The sequence below is a fragment of the Podarcis muralis genome, chromosome 2 (genome assembly GCF_964188315.1).
Source record: "Podarcis muralis chromosome 2, rPodMur119.hap1.1, whole genome shotgun sequence".
NCBI lineage: Eukaryota > Metazoa > Chordata > Lepidosauria > Squamata > Lacertidae > Podarcis > Podarcis muralis.
In genome coordinates this window covers 4,439,300-4,456,638 of record NC_135656.1, presented here as the reverse complement: position 1 = coordinate 4,456,638, position 17,339 = coordinate 4,439,300, and the positions used below count along the sequence as shown (strand labels likewise).

At 44.0% G+C, this 17,339-nt stretch overlaps 1 protein-coding gene and 1 long non-coding RNA gene across 11 annotated transcripts in view; one reads left to right on the top strand and one right to left on the bottom strand.

Moving 5' to 3' along the window:
- Window positions 1–492: 492 nt before the first annotated feature.
- LOC114592929 (uncharacterized) lies at window positions 493–10,183 on the bottom strand. 3 transcript variants are annotated; one of them, XR_013391738.1, is made up of 4 exons: window positions 10,081–10,183; window positions 2,584–7,931; window positions 2,367–2,476; window positions 493–2,222 (listed from the first exon to the last, which is right to left on the bottom strand). It is a non-coding gene; the product is annotated as an uncharacterized LOC114592929 (long non-coding RNA). The 3 variants fall into 3 exon arrangements; XR_013391736.1 differs by having other exon boundaries at window positions 2,367–2,467; XR_013391737.1 differs by lacking the exon at window positions 10,081–10,183 and adding an exon at window positions 9,212–9,445 and having other exon boundaries at window positions 2,367–2,467.
- R3HDM2 (R3H domain containing 2) overlaps window positions 10,157–17,339 on the top strand; it is a 134,807-nt gene continuing 127,624 nt past the window's right edge. For all 8 annotated transcript variants that reach the window (XM_028721291.2, XM_028721288.2, XM_028721289.2 and 5 more), the window contains exon 1: window positions 10,157–10,267. The gene's annotated coding sequence lies outside the window, so the exon portion shown is untranslated. The remainder of the gene's footprint in view (window positions 10,268–17,339) is intronic.

Below are 17,339 nucleotides of genomic sequence, written 5' to 3'. Positions count from 1 at the left end.
AAGACGGCTCTGGTTGGTTCTGTGGTTGAGCTTTGCCCAGCATTGGTAGAGAGTGAGGGAAAGCTCCTGTGTTCAGTTTCTGTGGTTCATGGTTGTGCTCGCGGCCCCCGACATTTGGGGAACCAAGCGACAGAAGGAGAGCGACACTGAGAAGGACACTGAGATCCAGCACCGAGGGCCTTCTGGCGGTTCCCTCATTGCGAGAAGTGAGGTTACAGGGAACCAGACAAAGGGCCTTCTCGGTAGTGGCACCCACCCTGTGGAACACCCTCCCTTCAGATGTGTAGGAAATAAGCAGCCATTTAAAAGACATCTGAAGGCAGCCCTGTTTAGGGAAGTTTTTAATATTTAATGCTGTACTGTTTTTAACACTTGATTGGGAGCCGCCCAGAGTGGCTGGGGAAACTCAGCCAGATGGGCGGGGTATAAATAATAAATTGTTATAAATAATAAATTGTTATTGTTGTTGTTGTTGTTATTATTATTATTATTATTATTATTATTATTATTCGTGCTGGAAAACGGCAGCATGAAGGCAGATCTGCCAAAAGATGGCCTCAAGCCTGCATAGCAACCAGCAACGGGGAAAGTTAGTCACCAACACAAATGACAATCGAACCAAATATGAACACAGCACTGTGAATAACCCACAAAAGTTACAAGCCTGCAAAGAGTCTTACTAGCCTGTCAGGAGCTGGCAGTGGAAAGGTGGAGAGCAGCGTTTCTATGCTGGTTGGAAAGGAGGGAGCATCCTTCCTCTTGCAGCCCACTTGAGAAGGGGCAGGTGCTCCACCCCTTCTCCATCAGTCCGCTTCCTGTATGTCAATCAGACTGCCTACCACGGAGGTACAGCCCTTCCACAAGTTCCAAGGAGTTCCATGGCTCCTCACCCCGAACCTTTACTACGAAGGAGAACATGAGAGGAAATTGGTTTACCTAAATCATCATTCCTACTGCCATTCTTTGGCTCTGGCTAATTGTTTCTGTTGGAAGAGATAGCAGGGATGTCTCTTATCCTAGCAGGGATGACTTTGTTTTTTTGTTTTTATTTTATTTTATTGATTTAAAATACTATCATACAAATACATTACAAATAATTACAACAGAATTTCACACAAAAATGAAAAAGGAATAACAATAATAAAAATAAAAAGCAAAGAGGAATTAACATTAAAATAAAAGAATATCGGTTGTATTATCATATCTTGACCAATAAAGTTTTGTTCTTCTAGAGCAAAACTTTATTGGTCAAGATATGATAATACTTTTTCTAATATCTTAATTTTATCGCACAGTTTATTTTATAGCTTTTTCTGCATATTTTTCCAATTATTTATTATACACAAGTATCATTAAATTCTGCCAGGATAATTTCAATTTTACAGTGTGATCTTATATAATCCTTGAATAATATCCATTCTCTCTATACTTTTTGATTTAGGACTCCCCTAACTTTTCCAGTCAGCTTTGCTAAGTGAATATACTCTACCATGAGTGTTTGCCAGTCTATTATTGTTGGTATTGTTTCACATTTCCAACTTCTGGCTACGAGTATTCTTGCGGCCGTAATTGAGTATATAAACAGTGGTCTTGTGTTTTGCTTTATTTCTGTTGGTAATATTCCTAGAAGGAAAATCTCCGGTCTTTTCTTTATGTTAAATTTAAATAGTTTTTTAAATTCTTCATATATGTTATTCCAAAACTCGCTTATCACCATACAAGTCCACCACATATGGTAATAAGATCCTATCTCCTTTTTGCAACGCCAACATATTGGTGAGCTTCCTTTATACATTTTGGTGAGTTTAGCTGGCGTATGATGCCGTCGGTAGAGCATCTTCATGGTATTTTCCCTCAAATTATAACATGATGTAAATTTGATATCTTGCTGCCACAACCTTTCCCACTGTTCCATATTGATGTTATAACCAAAGTCCTGTGCCCATAGCAGGGATGACTGTGACTAGGTGACCTGTTTGTCTTCTCGGTCTGCTGCACAGATGATGGAGAACTTCAAAGCCCCTGCTCTCCCTCCAGGTATTCAACTATCATATCATCTGAATGGCAAAGAAGAGAAGGCAAGCAAGTAGAACTGATTTCTAGGGAGTTTCCTATTAACTCTGAACATATCCTTGGAAATAGACATTGCTTTCATGTTTTCCTTGGCATTTCTTCCTCCTGCCATCTTCTTCTAGACCAGGATAGCAGGAGGTCCGCAGAGCCTACAGGGAAACAAAGAGACACATGGGATATATTTTTTTTTCCTGAACCTCAAAATAGGCCTCAGTTACAGAGAGACCTTTCCTAAGAAACTTTAAGGACTAACATTACTCTGGAAGCAATATCTATATGCTGAAGGGTCTTACCTTTTGTGTCCTCTCAAAGAGGGGTCCAGAGGGGGAGGGGGAGGTCTCTGGAAGAGGAAATTTTTTATTCTTTTTTCCCAAGTGGGAAAGGACTTCTCAGTCTGGGAAGCCTAGAAAAGAAAGAGAAATGGGGCTCACAGCACTCTCTAATACCTCGATGCTCAAGATGAATTCTCTATCATCACAGAATTCAGATGCTGAGAGAAATCCTACTTACATGTCTTCTCCTTTCTCTCTCTCTCGGAATGATCCAAGTATAGGAGATCCCCAGGCCTTCTAGAGCTCTGGCGACCAATGAGCTAGCAGAGGGAGATGTCACAATGAACCTCACGACCCAGCAACCCTGGGCCCTGAGAAAACTAGCAACCACAAACCCTGCTCCTCTTAAGTGACACGACTAAGTTTTCTCATGTCTTTTTTCCCATGTTCTCCAGGAGAGGTGAGACATTATTCCTTCTCCCCAAGTGGGACAAAACTTTTCTCAACCTCGAAAGCCTAGGAAAGAAAGAGAAAAATGTGAGAAATGGGGCCCACAGTTAGTACTCTCCTGATCTGCGTTCCTAAACTGGTTTTGGCATTCACGCATCTAAGCTCAAGAGGAATTCACTATCATCACAGAATGCAGATGCTGAGAGAAATCCTACTTACATGTCTTAGGAGATGAAATGATATCCACGCGCTGCTCTGGTTTCGCCAGAAGCAGCTTAGTCATGCTGGCCACATGACCTGGAAAAAACTGTCTATGGACAAACGTCAGCTCCCTTGGCCAGTAAATCAAGATGAGCGCCGCAACCCCAGAGTCGTCCACGACTGGACTTAACTGCCAGGGGTCCTTTACCTTTAGGCCTTTTAGCACTCTGGTGACCAATGAGCCAGCAGAGGGAAGGTGTCACAATGAACCACACAACCCAACAACCATGGGCCCTGAGAAAACCAGCAGCCACAAGCACTGCTCCTCTTAAGTGACGCTGCTAAGTTTTCTCCATGTTCCACTTTTTATAAAATGCAAAATGTGCCTATTCCTTTGGATTCCAGCTGCAGTTGTTTCTGCATCTACTGAGCACTAGCTATCTCCTATATCTGTCTCATGCCCTCCAACATTTCTCCCATGAAAATAGGAATGTCCTATTCTATTATTATGATGATGATTCTGACTGGGCTGCCCCAGCCATTCTGGGCAGTTTCCAACTTATACAAAAACATCATCAAACATTACCAAAAAACCCCCTTCCCTTCCGATGTCTTCTAAAGGTTGTATAGTTACTTATTTCCTTGGCTTGGGGATCACATAACTCCATATGCTCCAACATTTCTCCAACGAAAATAGGAATATCCTAAGGAAAAGTGGGTTATTCCGGGGTCAAATCAGAAACTGGGATGGCTTCTGTAAATCTGGGACTGTCCCTTGGAAATAGGGACACTTGGTGGGTCAGCTGAGATGCCCAGATGGGAGACCACCAGGGAACCCATGATATGGTGCTTAGAATTATACAGACAAAAAGAACTATGTAAATAAATACGTATACAGAACATGGTTTTGCAGGCCGCTTTTAAAGGGTGGGCAAAATATGTGCAGTGTTTGGCTCCTTAACTGCCCAATTTGACTTTATTTGTGGGCCACCCATTATTTCCAGAACCATTTCAATACAAGCAACATTGCGGGGGGGGGGGGGGTGAGAAAGGAAGGGATTCAACAGAATTCAAGACTTGTTCAGGAGGTGTAAACTGCTGGCAATGCAGTAGCTGGAAGCTTAGCTGGAGGAGCTGGGACTTAAGACTTATCCACACTTCTGCTTGTGTTGTGCTTAGAAAGCATGGGGCTGAGCGGTTTTCCCCTTGGCCTGCTCCTTTCCCAGGTAAAACCCACACTTGAAAAAATGGGAGTCCAAGGAAAACCCAGATGGCTGTTTGCTCTGACTGAGTGTTAAAGAGCAGTTTCCCCCAAGGGAAAGCAGCGGGACAAGAGGAAATGTGGATAAGCCCTCAATCGGCTTCAAAATTGCAGGTGTCATCATATGCATTACTGTGAGGTTGCACTCAGGGAGCACTATGATCTCTTGCTCTGTTCAGTACCAGATGAGTGAAGGGCCTAGCAGCAAATATATACAACATAATTCTGGACTATTAATTTAGAGATGGAGGTGGGCATAAGCAATTCTGGGAAGTGAGGCTGTCACTGAAGGGGAATGGATGACAATGTGGTGTGCACCTCCTTCCAGAACTATCTCTGCTAGGATCAAAGAGTCAATGTTGAACATCATTCACATGCAATAATAATAATAATAATAATAATAATAATAATAATAATAATAATAATAATAATAATAATAATAATATTTTTTTATTTATACCCCGCCCTCCCCAGCCAAGGCCGGGCTCAGAGCGGCTTACAAGCAATAATAAAAACAAGAAGAATGATTACAACTTAAAAACAAAAATAAAATACAACATTAAAATAATGGAACATTAAAATATTAAAATGTAGCCTCATTGCAGGAGGAGAAGGAAAAGAAAAAAGAAAGAGGGAGGGAATCAAATTGGCACCAAGCCAAAGGCCAGGCGGAACAACTCTGTCTTACAGGCCCTGCGGAAAGAAATCAGATCCTGCAGGGCCCTGGTCTCATGAGGCAGAGCGTTCCACCAGGCCGGAGCCAGTGTTGAAAAAGCCCTGGCTCTGGTTGAAGCCAATCTAACTTCCTTAGGGCCCGGGACCACTAGGGTGTTGCTATTTATGGACCTTGAGGCTCCTCCATGTAGCACTGGAGCCTAGTGAAACTTACAGGTAGTTATATTAATCATTCTGTGTCATCTCTATGCTGGAGGGGGTGTCAAGCCACTCTGGTGGGAGTGTCCAAGGTTAGGGTAAGCTGTCTTTAAAATTATCTCTGAAGTGTTGCACCGTGGAGTCAGGGCTAGTCCTGTTTTCCCTCTTTAGCAGGTGCAATAATGATATCCCATATGATCTCCGAACATGTGGCCATGTGTATGGAAGTAGCACTTAACTGGGAAAGAACAGAAGAGTGCGCTCTTGGTAGATGGTATGACAATATGGGGTATCTGGCTCTGACAAACTTACACAGCACTGTAGGGTGGCTTGAGATGAAACCACAAGAGGCATTATTCATTCTCATCTGGAAGAACTTGGATTTCCTGTGGCTCACAATTCTCCTTGCAGATCTGAAGGGATGTACACACTGGGCTTTTATCAGACTAAATTAGATATTTGTGTTTTCCTGCATCACTGCCCATGACTTTTCTTGTGATGATCCTTTTGTGTGTTCTAACTAAGCTCAGTTTTGTATCTTGTAGCCGACAACCCTTGTTTGTTTATATTTGTTATGTGTTCTTCTGAATAAATATAACAGTACAGATGACATTTTATTGTTGAAGATACCAGTGGTGGGCAGGGGGGGGCACATGATTTTTGTAGAGCCCTCAGTGATGTAGGCATTCTTGCTTCTGAGGGTGCTGACAAGAATACTTTGGACAGAGTCTGGTTAACTAGGAACCCAGTGTGAGATGACTCACTGCATTTCCATAGGACTTTTAGGTTCAACATACACTCAGAACCCGCCAAACCATATAGCATTCACTGAGGGGGTTTTTGCAAGTCCCTTATTGCTCCAGAAGAAAGTCCAGGACTCTTCTCATCATAAGGTACCCACACTTAGCAAGTCTTATGTTTGCCCTTTTGTTTGTCAGGACCCTATTTGGGGTGGGGTGGGGGAAAGACCAATCCTTTTAAAAATGATTAATATGAGTGATGCTTTCTTATTGTTCAATGCCTCCTTTTGCTTTTGGTATGGCTGGGCCACTAATAATAAATATCATCTTGGTCCTTTGGATGGTCAGGTCGCAAGGTGGAGGCTGTGAACTTGCTTTGCTCACCCTGAGTGTGAGATATGGGCCAAAAGACAGGAGGGAATGCTTTCTCCCACATGTACCTCACCATGCCCCTAAATGCTCCTATCCTTCACAAGCAGAATCTCAAGGGGTGCGCAGCAGCATCTGTTCAGTGGTGGCACCTGCTATTTTGAGCTCCATTCTTAGGGAACTTGGATTGGCCTCATCCTGAGACATAGTTCAGTGCCACCAGGTTCTTTTTGCCCAGGCATTTTTTTCAGTCTTGGATGGATATAACTGCATTATTGCTCTGAGTAGTTTTCATTCCATTGACTTAACTACTGTGTAATTTGTCCTTTGAATGAGTTTGGTGTGGGGTTTTCATACTGTTTGGTGGTTTTAGAAAAGTTTGGGCTCGAGCTATGGAAGGGCTATATATACACATATATAAATAGAGCCATTTTAAATTTGGCCACACACAGAGAGAGAAATAAATGCTATATTTTTGGAGCCTGGTGCTTCAGGGCTGACTCTCTTTTGGATTTGATGCTGCTTTAGCACTAACCACTGCCTATGAAACAACAATCCTATCATGCACCTCCCTTCATTGCAGAGCTGATTTCTGCTGGAAACTGTTGAGGGGCTTGCCTATCAGTATGTTGCTCAGCTGTTTCCACCACCAATCAGCTTAGCAATGGGGAGGGGGCCTGTGACTCACATGGAAGTCAGAGAAAGGTCTGCCTGCAGGCCAAGGGTAACTCAAATGTGGCCAATGAGTTTGCTGCAGCTTGATTTGTGTATTTGTAAACAAACTGATATTTCAAAAATGATGTTAGTCTTTGCCCTCCCAAGGAGAATGATAATGCAAAATGACCTGGAACATCCTACTTTTTGGTGTTTGGAAAGTGTGAAATAATGCAATACAAATTAGCATTAGCAATGAAAGGTGTGCAATGTGTTGATATTGGCAGTGTATTGAAGGTCAAAACTTGTGTACTGGTGACGTGCCATGTTTTGGACTATGGCACTGTTTGGCACACTTTTTTATGCTTGAAGCTTGGAAGATCAACCTGCTTTGAAGCAGTTTTGACGGATATGCTACATGGTGCCCAGCAGGAAGCACATGTCTAAATAAATGTGGTCTAATACCTAAAAGCCCAATCTTTCTTGCGCGTGCTGCAGTGTGACCAATAGATGGGTGGAGCTAGTTTCAGGGACTATGTGAATTGTCTGGGTGACACCCTTGACAAAGGAACCCTGGCTTGGTGTAGATTCCATGTAGACTCATCTCTTAACCACTGGGAGTGCCCGTCCAAGTCCCTTCTCCCACCTCAACCCCATCGTTCCCTTTCCCTTCCAGCACTCACCATTGATAATGGCTGACTGACAGCACTTTGGCCGCTTAACTATAATCTCTCTTCTATCACTTGTGGCTTGAATTGAGAAAATGAGTGTTTGTCTATTTTTACAATCCCACTACATGCATTACTTAGCTTACCAATGCCAGAATGCAATGCTACATTGTTAGTGGCTGCTGTTACACCTTTGCATAAGTTTAGACTTTTGCAGAACTTTCTGCTTTTCCTTTTACCTCACTCAGGCAACTTCGGATAACACTTCATGCATCTGACAAAGCAGACTCTTGTCCATAAAAGCTTCTGCCACAATAAATTCTCTGGTGTGGTAACATCTACAACAGAAGGTGAGGCATTTGGGCATATTCTGAAACAAATTATTTCAACATAAATAAATTTTGAAGAGACTTTGTGTTGAAAACCCTAAATATGCAGGCGGGGTGGGGAATGACCTAGTGTAACTCCGACCACATTTCCACCATTCTGCACACCTGTTCACCTTGAAATGAGAAGCGCCTTATGTATATCTATCCAACTCATGGGATATTCTCTCTCTGTGTGTAATGAGGACTTTCTCCCAAGTAATCATGCAGAGGATTTGCCAGGCTAAAGGGCAGCAGAATTAAAAGCATAGGAAGTAGGATGTAAAACCTTGTTTTGAGCAAGTCCAGTTATGAAGTAAGCTGGCTTCCTCCTCCTCACCCCCATTAAGAAGGAATCAGGTAACAACTTGTTAAGTAAGTTGAAAACAAGGTTTACTTACTTCATAAACATGCATTGGTTCACAGCAATGGCTGCGTTGAACCATAGGTGAGTTGTTCCAGGAGCTTTGTTAGCACTAGCTAAATACTCAAGACAACCTCACAACCTTGACCTGCTCAAGGAAGGCAGTTACCACCATCCATGGGTGTGTGATACTATGCTCCAAGCCTAATTGGAGCAATATCAGCTGCCTGTGGGGAACCTTGGGTGTGGTGGAGATCATGGCTACCTGTGGGCTGCTCTACTGTATAGAAAGCATTTGCTCCAGGGCCTGGTTGCAGACAAGCCATTTCCTTGCTGTGGAGTCTGTCCCACAATGTGCTGGAAGCAGGGGCAAGGAGGGAGCCTTCAGACCTTTTGTTGTGAGTTTGCTTTTCCTTTAAATAAACTACTATGCCCTGATCAACCTGGTAGTGTGGGTAGTTTTCTTTGGGAACCTGAGTATCCTGAATCCTGGGCGCCCTCCTCTTGCTCTGTGGGACAGAACAATGGCATTACAATGCTACCTCGGGTTAAGTACTTAATTCATTCTGGAGATCCGTTCTTAACCTGAAACTGTTCTTAACCTGAAGCACCACTTTAGCTAATGGGGCCTCCTGCTGCCGCCGCACCACCGGAGCACGATTTCTGTTCTCATCCTGAAGCAAAGTTCTTAACCCAAGGTACTATTTATGGGTTAGCGGAGTCTGTAACCTGAAGCGTATGTAATCCGAGGTACCACTGTAGTAAAAAACCATACAGGGTAGATTTTCTCAAAATCTGTACATAAAATTAATAGATATTAACATCTGTAAAAAGTAATAACTAGCCAACGGTACTATACTGTATATGCTCCTTGCTCTCCAGGGGAGGAAGGAAAATGACGCCACACAGAGCCCTCTCTACCTGCCTGTCAGCAATACAGCTCCGTGGACTTCATGCTTTCTCACGCTAATTTGTTGGGTCTGGCTGCTCCCTCCGCGCCGGTCCCTTTTCCGGCCCGCTATTCCTGCAGCTCCTCGCTCCGTCCGCGCCCCTCCCTCTCCAAGGCCAGCCAAGCAGCCGAGGGTCGCGCGCGCGGGCGGGCGCGTCGCAGTCGCCAAGGCAACCGTGACCTAGGCGCGTCGGTGGCAGCGGCGTCGGCGTCGTGACGCGCGCAGGGTTACGGCCTCACGTACCGGGGGCGAGTGACGCAAGCGGCGGGCGCACGCACATGCACATACACACGCGCGCGCGCGCGCGGCCAGGGGGAGGGGCCGGCGCTTCTTTCCCTTTTTCTGTTTCTTTTTTTTTCTCCCCCCCTTTCTTCCTCCCCCCCCCTTTCTCCTCCTCCTCCTCCTCCTCCTCCTTTTTTAAATATTCTTTTTGGAGAAAGGCGCTGTTGTTCCCCCTCCCTCCCTCCCTCCCTCTTCTTCTTTTGCCCCTCTTTTCTCCCCTCTCCTCACCGGCGGCGGCCTTACCTGTCCTCACGAGCCCCCTCGGCCAGGTACCACCACAGCCGCCGCGCCAGCCCCCCCCCCCGCCTGCCTTGCTCGCTCGCTCGCTGGGCCTGCCAACCCTCCAGCGAGCCGGGCCTTGACCCCCGCCTCTGGGCCAAGCTTTGGACGGGCCCTCCGGGGCGGCTGAGGCCATTTCCCTCTTCCTTCCGACCCTCAGCGCCCCCCTCTAGCCCCAGCCCCCCCCCGCGGTCTTTCCCTCCCCTGCACTTGTTGCTCCGAAGGGCCTCCTCCGGCTGCCTCTCTCCCCCCCCCCCACTTTCTCTTTGCCTCCTCTACCTCCGCTCCGTCTCTCACGTCAGAGGAAGCGGGGAGCACAGCGGGTCCTTGGGCTCCCTCCCGCCCCGAGGAGGAGGAGGAGGAGGAAGGCAGGCGGCGGCGACGACAGCAGCACCGCCCGGACACGGCAGCGAGGGGAGGGGGGCACAGGTTCCCCTCCTCTCTCCCCCCAAGTTCTCCCCCCAAGGTAAGCGCGATCTCGTCCAAAGTGGGGCTGGGATTGGAATCCCCCCCCCATTTCTCTTTCCGCTTTTGGTATTGCGAGTTTCGGGGTTCGGGCGATTTTGGGGGTGGCAAAGGCGGGTGAAGATGCTGCTGCTGCTTTAGATGCTCCTTGTTTGTTTTGTTTAAAGCCCCTTCCACGGTTAGTGCTCTGCGTAGGGGAAGACTTCGTTGTCCCGGATGTAGGAGAGACTGGAGGTTATATTTCCTGCTCCACCTGTGCAACAGGTCCGAATCCGAACAATGAATGGGGTTAAGAGAGTATTTGGCGTCTGTGTGGAAGCAGAGAATGATGGACAGTGGTGTATGCCGTCGGAAACTATTTTCTCCGGTTGGTCTCCCTCTTCGCTCCCGCCTTGTGTTCAGAGAACGCAGCTGTCGAGAGAATCTGAGCAGAGACTCTTGTGCCCTCCTTCCGTGTGGCGCTTCAGATCTTCATTTCTCGGTCAAGTGGGGCAGATCAAGCTGTGGCCATGGCAGTTGCAAGAGCTGAAGCATATTCCTTTATCCCACCCATGCTCTGAGATTCTCACACTGGTAGATTTGGTAGTTTTACACAGGCTCTGCTTTTTGCTTATTTGTAGGCTGGATCACCTTATCTCTTGGTTGCCTGTGGCTCCTAAATATCCAGCAGCGGAGGTGTAAAAAGCATTTTCATCTGCTGCTAATGTCAGGAGATTTGGTAGCAGCATGATGTTGTAAAGTTCTGAGAAATACGGAGAATGCTAATGATACCAGCTGTGTGTTGGGTTCAATAAGCAAGGACAGGGAGATGATCTCAGTGACAGCCTCTCAATTCTGGAACTCCTCCCACTGTGATTTTGCCAAAATCCAAGTCTGAGCAGCTTTTGGAAACAAGTCTACCTGTAAATGAGTTAAAGCATTGGTTTTCAACCGGTGTTCTATGGCACCCTAGGGTGACGAGGAACATTCAGGGTAGCCAGCAGCTTTAACTTGCAGCTCATATCTTCCTGAAATAAAACAGCAACAAAAACATGGTGAAACACTTTTGCAAGACTGTTTATCTTCTTAAAATCTAACCCCCCCAAAAAAAAATCCTTCCCAGCTTCAGTAACAGTTTTACACAGAGGGCTTGAGAAATGCAAGAAAAGTTCCCGGTGTGTGTTTGTGATGATATCTGGAAATGGGTTCATATCACTATCACTCCTTCGAGGGAATAACAGTCCTTTACTTGGTCTTGCCAAGCTGTTGAGTACTCTCATGCAGTAGGTTCTCCCAGTTGCATGATGTGCCCCTTTATTTATTTTGCTTTGCAAGTTTAAGTAGTGGCCCCTGTGTTTTGGGTGTGATGTTCTACAACATGTCTCTTCTGCTACAACTTATTCAGCATCTTCTTAATTTTTTTGTTCTTGTGAAGTCACTCCAAGGACCATCTTCGTTCTTTAAGGAAGAGAGACTTTTGATCCACAGCAACAGAGGGGACCTGTTGTTGTTAGTGCTGAGGGCCTCATTCTATCAGATATGTGGTCAGGGGCTGTCAGCAGGTGGACATAATGTCAAAGGTGGACTGGGCTCCTGACTACTTTTCTGTCATCAACTTTTGTATATCCTACCCTAGTAAAGGCCATGCCAAGTTACTGAACTGTGGTTCCAGCAAATCCAACTTAAACTAATAACTGCTAAGAATGCCCAGCAGCCTTTGCAAATTTGAGCTCATTGTAGGAACCTGACTCTTAGTTGATCCTTTGCCACAGGTCCTTGAACTCAAATGGAGCCAGTGAATGCCACCTTGCAAATTCCATGCCACAGAGATCGCTTCCTTGCACCCTACTACAAAACTAGAAAGCTGAAGCTCCATGTATGAGCTTGGAGGCTTGACCTTGAAGTACAGAGGTTAGAATGACTTTCTAGAGGAAGCTAGGCTACCCTAGTCTCCACACTCCATGTTTGAGCCTTCATGCTTGCTTGCCTCCCTCATCACTTCCCTGGTTTCTCTCTCTATTTGGTTGCCATTGCTTTTATTCAGAGAGGGACTGGAAGGTAGAGCTCTCAAGGAGGCTGAAGGGTGAGGCCTATTATTATTCATTTCATTTCTATACCACTTTATATTTTTAAGGTGGGGGGAATCCAAAGCAGTTTACAACCTAAACATCAAATAAAACAATCAAAATAAAGCATTACTAAAGAAAGGCAAATATAAAGTACATTTAAAGGAACATACGGTAATTTACAGGAAACTAAAATATTATCTTAAAGATTTCAAAATAAAATATTACGAAGGAGGTTTTCTACAGATCTCACAGTTAATGCAGCAAACTTAACAAAAAAACAAAAAGAATCTCAAACATTTTTTAAAAAAAACATTACTAAACGAAGTATTCTGATGGACCAATATCAGTGACCCCTCTGATGCCCCAGATAAGTAATATTGTGGTTCAGTGGGGCTGTGGTAGCCTTATGTCTTAAAACCAAGGTCAGTGAAGGCAATAGTTTGGCACACTGAAGTTGTGCAAAGTAGTCAGCATTTGTGGACTGTTGATTAGTGTTGACATCAGACCTCTAGGTATAGGGCGGTATATAAATTAAATTAATAACAACAACAATATTGGAAAATATTCCAACATTTTATTCCCTTGTAAATAAATGACCTTTCATGTCTTGACCTGAGTGTGACGTGCCTCCTGATACTTTCTTCAGAGGGTGTTGGGGGCAGAATAATGGGTGTTTCAAGAGTGGTAGTTGCTGAATGGAGGCAAGATGCCCTCTGTCAGTTTCCTTTAAAGATAGATAGCAGCCATTCACCGGTCCTAGGTAGTCCAAGTAAGCAACTTTTGCTGCAGTGGGTGGATTATGCAGCAACATTACTTTTTGGCAGAAACACTTGTGGTATATTTGAAATAAAGTGTTTATTTTCTCTGTGAAAAGGGAAACCTGTTCAGTTGCTCAACTTTTGTACGTAGAAGGCCTAATTTGTTACCTGGCTTTGATGTATACTCCTTGGGGAAGACCACTCCTGCTGTGAACCCAAAAGTACCTCCTTGGAAGTAAATTCTCTTAAAGGCAACAGTGCTTCTAAGTAAATGTGCTTAAGGCTACAATTCTAGACACACTTATTAGAGAATAAGTACAATTGAATTCAGTGGGATATGTTGAATAAATGTGCCTGAGTTTGTGTTGCATGTCAGAATCTGGGCTGCTAGCCTTGGAAAACCTTAGGCTTCCATCCATATTGTTTCCTTGCCTGGGCAGGATATTTCTGGGGATGGATACGTTTAAGACTATGTACTAGGATACAGATGTATTGGGGCCATGTAAGCATCTAAAGATAGAAACTGTGAGCTCTTCAGGGGAGGGAACTGAACAAAACCTGTAGGAGTGACCTCTCTAAGAATTTCTGATGACACTGGGTTCTATTTCTGACCTTGCCATCTTACCAAGGGAGAGGGCAGTTAGTCATGAAGGCTTGTTTCCATGTTTTACAGTGGCATGGGATTGATTCTCATTGCCTAGACTTTTATCCCAGAAAGAGATAGTGGACCTCATGAAAATGGGACTTATTTCTGAGTACTGTAGATGGATATAGGATTGCACTTCAAGAGAGGTTCCCAACATTGTGTTCTCATTGTGCTGAAAGCTGCTTTTACTGTGACATACCATTGGTCCTTCTAGCTTAATATTGTTTGCCCTGACTAACAGTAGCCCTCCGGTGTTTCAGACAGGGGGCATTCCCAACCCTACCTGGAGGTGCTAGGGATCGAAGCTGGGACCTTTGGCATGTAAAGCTGATTTTTCCCTGCTGAGCTGTGGCCCTTCCCCTTGGGTTGGTACAATGTGATGGCAGTCCTTTGTCTCTGCTAGGGTGGTTGAATTCAGTCAGTACTCTGGAAAGGCATCTCTCTCTCACACACACACACAAAATCTTCACCTGTTGAAAGAAGGTAGGTGCATGTGTGTCCCAGACTAGAACTCTGGAGAGCAGGAGCCTATACTTGTCCATGTCTTCAAATTTAGTTGTCTCTCCTCTCCCTTAAACTTGAGATCATTTTACTTATCCTTTTCTGTACATTAAGCTCCTTGCCCATTCATACTCCAGATAGGGGGCATTTGTGGGAACAGCCTGGGTTGTGGAGCAACTTTGAAAAATGTCCAAGCATCTAGAAACAAGTAGCTATCATCTAAGAAGTTGATAGAAAAATTCAGTAAGGTATAGGGCTTGCATCTAGGTTTTTGTTTTGTTTTTTCATTTGCAGATGCAGTATAACAAAGAAGCAACTCAATTCGCTGACATTAATAGTTAAAATACTCCATCCATCTTGACTTAGACTCATAAATTAATGTAGGCAACCTATATGTCCAAATATGTATCAAAATGAGATTGATGCTTATAAACTGTACACTCAAATGTAGAAAAGGTGGTGAAATTTTCAGAGCACTGAGATGATTGGTGTTTATTCTTCCAGCCTTGTGGTGTGAGACTCTTTGCAACCATAAGACAGTGTTAGAAATTAGCCAGGCGCATTTTGCATAGGTCCAATTGTGACCACATGGAGATCTCTAGATGCCAGGTTGGTGAATGACATCTCCATCTGGCTGGCCCCTCCAGCTTTCTTCAGCAGGTAAGGAGAAGAGCTTATTTATTGCATTTATATCCCACCTTTTTCTCCAAGGAGTACATGGTTCACCTCCCTCCTCAGTTAATCCCTACAACGACCCTGTGAGGTAGGTTCAGAGACTGTGACTGGCCCAAGGTCACCCAGTGAGCTTCATGACTGAGGGGGGATTTGAACCCTGGCCCTCCAGGTCATAGTCGAACACTCTTAACCACTACACCACCCTGGCTTCCTAGAGTACTTCTGCTATGGAACAGCTATATAAATTTAGTAGGCAAATAAATAAGGGGAAAGCAAAATGTCACTTAGAGAAGGATCTGAAATACTTCCCTTGAAGCTTGATTGTGTTTTATTATTATTTTACCAATAATTTTATATTGATTTTCATTAAACATACATTCATTATACAAATAAATCCCACATATATCTTTGATTCTGCCGAGCTTCATACTTCCCTCCACCCCTTCGGTAAGTATCATATATTTTCTTACATCGCGTATTCTGTTTGTTTAACTGCTTTACGCTATGCTGTTAGAGTTAATCTAACCCTGCCAGTGTCTTTAAGGTTTTACGATTGTCTCTTATATACACCAAATGTTTACTCCAACTTTCATAAAACTTCTGTTCATCCTGGTCTTGTATTTTTACTGATAATCTGGCCAGTTCTGCATAATTCTTCATTTTAACCTGCCATTCTATGTAGTAGGTATTACATCTGTTTTCCTATTCTGGGCCAGCATAGTTCTTGCTGCCGTCGTGGCATACAGAAAAATATTTTTATCTTTCTTTTTAATTTCCTTCCCTGTCAGTCCCAATAGAAAGGCTTTGGAGTTTTTTTTGGAAAAGTGTACTTTAAAACTTTTTAAAGTTCATTATAAATTTATTCCCAGGAGCCCTTCACTTTACCATAGGTCCACCACATGTGGTAGAGGTCTCCCTCTGGCTCTCCACATTTCCAACATTTCTTGTTTTTCATTTTGTACATCTTTGCCAGTTTTACCGGCGTAAGAGGCCACCTATATATCATTTTCCATATATTCTCCTTCAATGTCGCACAGGCCGTAAATTTCATGCCACGCGAAGCTTGATTGTGTTCTAATCTGGATTGCTTTATTTGATGTTTTAATGTGTTGTAAACGGCTTTGAGATTTTTTTCTTTAAAATATAAAGTGGTATAGAAATGAAATTAATAATAATAGTTATAGAATCGCAGAGCTGGAAGGGACCCAATGGTCATCTAGTCCACCCCCCTGCAATGCAGGAATCTCAGCTAAAGCATCCATGACAGATGGCCACCCAAGCTCTGCTTAGAAACCTCCAAGGAAGGAAAGTCCACCACCTCCCGAGGGAGACTGTTCCACTGTTGAACAGCTCTTAATGTCAGAAAGTTTTTCCTGATATTTAGTCAGAATCTCCTTTCTTCTAACTTGAAGCTATTGGTTTGGGTCCTACCCTCCAGAGCAGAAGAAAGCAAGCTTGCTCCCTCTTCCATGTGATAGCCCTTTAGATATTTGAAGATGGCTATTATCTCTTCTCTCAGTCTCCTCTTTTTTCAGGCTAAACATCATTGGCTCCTTCAAGCGCTCCTTGTAAGGCTTTGTTTCCAGACCCTTGATCATCTTTGTTGCCCTCCTCTGCACACATTCCAGCTTGTCAACATCCTTCTTAAATTGTGGCACCCAGAATTGGACAGAGTATTCCAGGTGTGGTCTGACTAAGGCAGAATAGAGTGGTACTATTACTTCCCTTGATCTGGACACTATACTTCTGTTGATGCAACCTAGAATAGCTTTAGCTGCTGAATCACATTAAGCTTGTGGTCTGCCAATAAACAATGAAAAATAAATAGGAACAATAAACTCTATTGGGGGGGGGGGGAGGGATGGCGCCTAGACAGCCTGTTGTGGCACCTGTGACCTAGGTTTACGTTGCCATTTGATGATCAGCTTGTATGTCTGAGTTTCTAACACTTTAAGGGCTTGTAGGGTCCACTGCAGCATTGATCATGATTCTGTGGTGTTGCTTGCCTTCTCTAATCTTGGATGTACAATATATGCACAAGAATTTCCCACCTCCATCAGTTTACAGTTTAGTGGTTATCCTGCTTGCTAAAATGGAACAGATGAACACATGTGCATGCCTACAAAAGAAAACATAGCTGGCAGCAGAGTTAATTTTAGACTTCGTCTATATCCACTGCTTTGTGGAAAGGAATTCCACCAGTGACAGATATCAATGGAGTCTTTTGACCTTTGACAGTTGATCAGTTCTTGTAGGGTAGAAACCATTGTGGAATTCAGCATTGAAAAGTCAGTCATCATTTAGAATAATGAAGATATCTCCTTTTACCTTTGTGCTCTGCATAACATTGGCAGCTGCTGACCTTCACCCTACTTTTAAAGCTCAAATTGGTAGTTCTTCAATTAGTGAAATTTTTCCATGAAGTCTCTTTTTACAGAATCAGTA